The sequence below is a fragment of the Macrobrachium nipponense genome, chromosome 5, assembly GCF_015104395.2.
Source record: "Macrobrachium nipponense isolate FS-2020 chromosome 5, ASM1510439v2, whole genome shotgun sequence".
Taxonomy (NCBI): domain Eukaryota; kingdom Metazoa; phylum Arthropoda; class Malacostraca; order Decapoda; family Palaemonidae; genus Macrobrachium; species Macrobrachium nipponense.
The window spans coordinates 40695935-40703434 of NC_061107.1; positions in this window are offsets into that span (position 1 = coordinate 40695935).

Here is a 7500-nt window from a genome sequence, read left to right on the forward strand (position 1 = left end):
TCTGGGCTTATGATTTTGCTGCCTCTCCTATAGCTTGCTCCACGATGTAAATCTATGCGCACCTTCAGAAGCCTCCTGGTGGATCCAATATAATTTCCTAAATTACATTTAGGACAATTATGGGAATCAAATGAACCTTAATGGCTCCAAACCTATTTTGGATATCTTGTGAAAATGTTTTTCTAAAAGTATCATCCAATAAAAACGGGAACTTAGCATAAAAATTTAGTTCAGGAACATTAAATTTTGTAGATTTGAGAGAGAAGTACTTGTCTAGGAGCAAGCGAAGTGTCTTAAAGACCAGTTCAGATGAGAAGCAGTTGTCTTTGAAATATTTGCATAAAAAAGCGATCTCATCTTGGAACAGAAACCAATCAGAAGTTAGCGTTATAGCCCTGAGGAGAAGAGCAAAAAACAGAATTGATTTTAAAGTTAAAAGAACAGAAACTCTAAAAATTTGACCCTAATCCCGTAAACGTTGTTTTCCTAAAAATCGTGGTGTTAAAAATATTATTTTGTCGTAAAACAAGGACTTTTAAAAAAGAAAGCTGATTTTCATTTTCTTTTTCAGGGTAATTTGAATTGTAATTTGAATTACCTCTTTTTTTTCATTATTATTCCAATCATCATCAAAACGTTAAAATTTATGTTTTCTCCTTGGATGTTGTTAAGGGCTATGTAAATCTGTAACCTGCAGTTTATTAACACTGAGATTAAAGCTATTTATGATATTGCCTTGAAAAGTAAAAACCAAAGGATTGGTGTAGATGTAGCATGGAAAGTTCTAGGAAAAAAATTTTCAACCAAAAACAAACTTGAATTAATAAGCGTAATATCCTCAGATTACCGCAAGATAAAAGGGTTTTGAAAATCCTAGAATTTTAAAGTTTTTCAATATAAATGTTGTTTCCAGTAATTTCATTACTAAGAGTTTAGTAATAAAAATTTCCCTACAGATGTATATGGCTGCATATATGAAATTCCTTGTAAAAAGTTTGATAAAATATATTACAAACAAAATGGAAAATCACTTTCATCACGAATCAAAAACATCAATATTTTGTGAGAACTGGCCAAATATCGGATGCATTATCCGTGCAGATGAGAGTTTCAGATCATCCTATCGACTGGAGTGAAGCAAGGTCCTTAGCCCCGTGTAATGACTCAGGTAGAAGCAATATGATTAAATCTTTTTTCATCAAATCAAGTATTAGAAGTGTTGCAAATATAAGTCTTGGTTTGTTGAAACTCGATGCCTTCATAATTTTATGGTTAAGTATTTAGTTTTAGTCTGTGAGGCATGATCCCGGATTAACCTGGATTAACTATTTTTTTTTTTACTATTTTGACAATTAACCGTATGGCATGCTTAATCTTTTTGTTTACCTTGTAACCTTCTTTCCAATTTTCATTTGTGCCTCGAAGAAAAGTGAATAGCACGAGAGAACTCATGGTACTGGACTTCTGGGTATCATTTAACTGTGGTATTCGCTGATTTTTATATATATATATATATATATTATATTATATATAGTATATATAATATATATATAAGATATATATAGATCTATATTTAATATATACAATATATAATTAATAGTATATAAGGATATAATATACTTATAGAGATTATATCATATATATATAATAGATTATATATATATAGATATATAATATAATATTATAGTATATATCTAGATTTATATATATAGGATATCAGATATAATATATAAATATATTATATAGATATAATATATATATATAGTATATATCTATACATAATGATATATATACATATGTACATATATAAGATATCTTATATAATATGAATATATATTATAAATAATATAAAGTATGTATATATATATATATATAAGTTATAGATATCTATACTATATAGAATATATAAAAATATATGATATATATAGATAGATAGATATATATATATATATATTATTATAGATATATATATATATCTATATATATGATAGATTTATATATATATAGATAGATATATATATATATATAAGATATCTATATATTGAGATATATATATTATAGACTATATATATTATTAGGATAATATATATATGTATATATTCATAGAGAGAGTATAGATTAGGATAGTATAGGATATATATAGGATATAATAGATGTATATATATATATATATCTATATATATATATATAACTATATATATATATATATATATCTATATATATATATATATATATCTATATATATAATATAATATAAATATATAGATATATACTATATATATATATAGAATATTATATATATATATAAGATATAGATATAATCTATATATATAGTATATATTATATAATATATATATATATATATATAGAGATATAGAGAGTAGAAGAGAGATATAGATAGATATAGATATATGATTATATAGAGATAGATATATAGCGAGATAGAGATAAGAGCAGTAGAGAGAATATATAGATAAGATATATATAGAGCTATCTGTATGAGAGATGAGTAGAGTATATAGATAAGATTATATTAGTATATATAATATATATATCGACTTATAGATGATAATTATGATATCTCTAGATCTATCTAATATAATATATATATATTATATATAGTAGATAGATATATATTATATAGAAGTATATATATATATTAAATAATATATATATATATATATATATATATTATATATATATATATATATATAATATTATATTATATATAATATATTTCATAGATATATATATATAGATATATATGTATATATAGATATATATATATAATATAGATATATATATATATATATATATATATATATCTATATATATATATAGGATATATAGATATATATATAGATATATATATATAGATAAGATATATATAGATATCTATATAATATATATATATAAATATATATATATATATGTATTATATATTTTACTATAGCTAATATAATATACATCTATATATATAGATAGAGATATAATATATAGTATATAAGATATAGAGAGATATATATTATATTATATATATATATATATATATATATATATATATATATATATATATATATCTATAAATATTATATATATATATATATATATATATATCTATATATATATATAATATATTTATTTTATATATATATTAATATTATATAATATATATAGATATAATATTATAAGATATATATATTATAATATATTATATATAATATAATATATATTATATATATATAACAACAGTTGATGCAGTGCATGAATAATCATTACCAATGTGTAAAACCTGAGGATATCTCACTGGTGTATATTTTTAATGCCCTGGGAGAGTTATATTTTAATTTATTGTCAAGTCTCGTAAGTTGAATAAAAATTCCACTTACAGTTATAATGTAGGTACTGATGTTGAGAATACTAATATTTTCTAAAAATGCCTAATCAACTTAGTCCAAGTCTACTTTACGGATGATTTTGCGTCGAAAATAGTGTCTGTACCTCACAGCTACGCCAAAGAAAAATCTTGTAACGTTAGATCTTTCAGAACGACGAGGAAGATGCTAGTTTGAAGATTGACAAAGAGAGAGTAGTAGGTCACTAGTTAAGTCTTACTTTCTTCAGATGTTATCATAAATTAATTAATTATACCCAATAGCGATACATAACAGTTTCCAGTTTTTCAACTCCATAACTGTATGGCTTCTGAAATATAGAATTACAAGGTTCATCTCCTGAAGTTGCTACACTGGAATGGGAGGTCAAATATTTTTATATTTCCATCTTAATTTCAGTAGCGCCATATCTGAAATAGAAGAAAATTCTATGCTTCTTTGCAGGAATTCTGTAGACATGATGCATATTTTAGTCCTCTATTTTCCTCGCTGTCGTTGTATGTAAATTCCTTCTCGTCCTGATTTGTACTTGGCGGCCATTTCCTTAGTGACGACAGTTTCACAGATGCGAAAAGCAAAGCATAATATCTGTAAGAATATTCTGGACTGTAGTTATTATGCAGTGATAATACCAAAAGGAAATTACTTTTGCTATTGGTAAATTTACTGAAAAAGAGAAAGGTAATTTAGCTTGCAATAAAATTTAGATGTAAAAGACTCATGGCAACAGAAAAAGGAATAATCAGAGTAATTTACGATTTGAATGCGCTTGTGCTAATAAAGGAAATGGGGACATTCTTATCATTTTCACACCCGAATTTAAGAGAATCTGAAGGGAAAACGAAATTTTTACCCGGGATGCAAGCAATAACTCATACATATTTACGTAACACACGTAATTATCGGTACACGTATATTAAAATACAGTCGATTTACAACTGAATCAGATAAAATGCAATTAATTGACAGTTTGCAACTTGTGTCTCAAGGGAAAATGAAGTTCATGTCAGTTGCTAAAGGTGAGTGCAGAAGAAAAAATAATAAATAACTTCCCTTCTTTAACATCAAGGATGGCATCCGGGGAATTCACAGACAACATTTCATCGACACGCTCAACCTATCGAATACACAATTCAACGAAACCATAATCATGGTAAAGCTCTAGTAAATTGTCGAGGCAATAAATCAGCAAATTGGATTTGATTACTAAGTAGGTGGGCGAGGTGAAGGGTTAAGACCATGGTAGTTCACTTGTTTATAATTATCCAATAATCAAGTATGAAACAACGAATCACTTATCACCCAATTATCTTAAGTTGCTTAGTAATACTATTTTATTTTCATACTCCCGTTAGAAATAAAAATTATTTAGTGGTACTCTTAAGTTTCTTAGTAATACTATTGTATTTCCTTACTCCCTTCAGAAGCAGAAATTATTTAGTAATAATCTTAAGTTTCTTAGTAATAATGTATTTCCGTACTCCCGTTCGAAATAGAAATTATTTACTAATTAAGGAAAGATGAAGCTGGTTAGTGATGGCTATTTTTTTTATAAAAACAAACAGCGTGAAAAGACATTAGGAATGTAGCAAATGTCACCAGACAAGGTGCAAAGCGCGAATAACGACGTGTGACGACGAAATTGTAAAGGAAAGAATGAACATAATCATTTATTTATGTGACCCAACCGATGGTGAAGCACAGAAAATTGTGGAAAGGAGACGTAAAAAGACCAAATCTTCCACAGAAGGACCTCAAGCACTAGTGACTAGTATCAAACGAGCTTAAGAATTGCAGTGAAGCAGCTGCTTGTAAACTTCCGAAAACATGGACAATGAAAAGGACAATAAGTATCAAGTTTCAAAATGATTGCCTGCCACCACTTCCACAGTGGCGAAGCGAATTGACTTTTTCAAACGAACATACGAATACGTTTAGAGGTGAGGAATTTTTAATGTTCGACTCTGGGTCAACTGAAAATCGCTTATTAAATATTTTTGCCACTGCGTAACACTTTTCATTTCGCAAATAGTGACCTCTAGCATGGTGAAGGAACGTTTAAAATGGTTCGTCTGATATTCTATTAGCTATATACATTTTATGGATTCAGGGGAGATATTGCAATTTATCTCGTCTATGCCTTAAAGGCATGCAAAAAAGAATGTTTCTTCTATTTTTCTCAATGTATCTTTCGTTCCATACAAGCTAATGGACTGAAAAGAAGATATAAAGCGGATGCAATTTTCGCTGTAAATCTCCGTTATTTGCCGACGTTAGCGTATATGCCTATTAATACGGTTGTCAGTATCCTCCCTACCTGCATTCTCTTGTTATTATGATCAATATCACTGTCACTTATTCAGAACAGGCGTAGGCCTAGACCTGACCCCTGATGTTAGAGTGAGCAGTTAAGGGAAGGGTTGATGAAGCATATTAGGCAACTGGATTGCTAGTCTTTTAATTATGATAACCTCCTTTAGGTTATTGAAAAATGTAACATTAAAGTCCCTTCAATCAGTAAATCACAAATGAACAGACTTAATGTAATAAATTTTGATAATTAGCACTATGTATCAAGGATTGTTGGTGTCGGGAGGTACTAAAGATGCTGAGATAAACGATCGGTAATGAATAAAAATACATGGGTAAATATTAAAAATAACTTGCTTATGGGGATCATGTACAAAAGATAGGTTGATGAATAAAAGGATTTTTGTACTATAAGATGTGAATCGGCAACGTTCTCGTTGAAAAGTAGGCAGCGCTGAGTCAACAGAATGACTATTTTGAAGATTCGTTCTCATTGTGAAATCACTGAAAAGCGGAAAAAACACCTCTTTTACTGCAACTTTTACTTATGGAAGTAATTATCGAGTATATACGAACAATAGGGAAACTGAAAATACCAGGAGAGGTATGCTTACAAATGAGATGCTGTGTTACTGTGGTGAGTTTATAAATGGCTGACCAAGGTATATAGAAAATGTGCCGATGCGGGAGAAATTCCAATGAAATTGAGTGCTTGATAGAGGACGAGCTCTATAGGCTAGTAAAGGATGATACTTGAAGACGGTGTTGTTTATAAACAAATATTTGCAGAAATAGAATAAATGGAGGGAGGTGTGTGCAGCATATCTTAATCAAAACATAAAATTCCATGATGGGATTTGCGATGTGAAGATGCTAAGAATGTTTGGATGAGGAAATAATTATTTGAGATTGATTAACATTTTTTTATTTTTTTAGTTATGGAAGTGAGAGTGTGTTAGAATATACAAGGGACACAAAGGTATGCTATTTAGTACTTATAGGTATTTAATATCCTTATGAGAAATATCATACGATTAGTCAAATAGAAGAATTTAGATATATTAGTAAAGTTATGGTGCAAAATAATGCTAAAAAAGTTAAATGGTAATTGCTGGTATTTGTGTATATTCTGAAAACAAAATTGAGCAAGAGTAAGGGTATATTTGAGGATTTATTGAAACAATGTATATTGAATAAATGTATGTTAATTATATGATGGATAACTGAATAATTGATTTTATAAACATTTGTTGTTAAATGTTAAGGGCGTTTATGCTATAAGAGAAAAAGTCACAACATTTGGGAAATAAATACAGTAGTAGGGTACAAAAAAAAAAGGAGTGCCTGGGTACGCACAGGCTGGAAAGCATGAAGTGACTATTAAACTAACACTTTCATATGGAGTGAAGTGTGGAGGTGATATGTGAATTAAAAAAAAATTATGTTTATGGTAAAAAAAAAAAATTGATAAGTTAAGCTATTATTGAAAAAAAAAAAATTAAAAAAAAATATATGGTCAAGTGGAAAAGATAGAGGATGAACGGCCAATGGAAGGGTTTCAAATTTTCTTCCGAATATTTCTTACTTTCTCCACAAAACAGTTCACCTTCTTTTAATTTGCCTTCCTTCATTCCTAAAACCACAAAATAATACTCATTTCGACACGGTAACCTTATCTTGGAATTTCACACATTCTTCTTACAGTACTTCCATTTTTGTCTTTAACCACTATTCAGTTTCATCCATTTCTGTTATTCGCTTTCATCATTTTTCATTTCCTTCTTACCAAATCGCT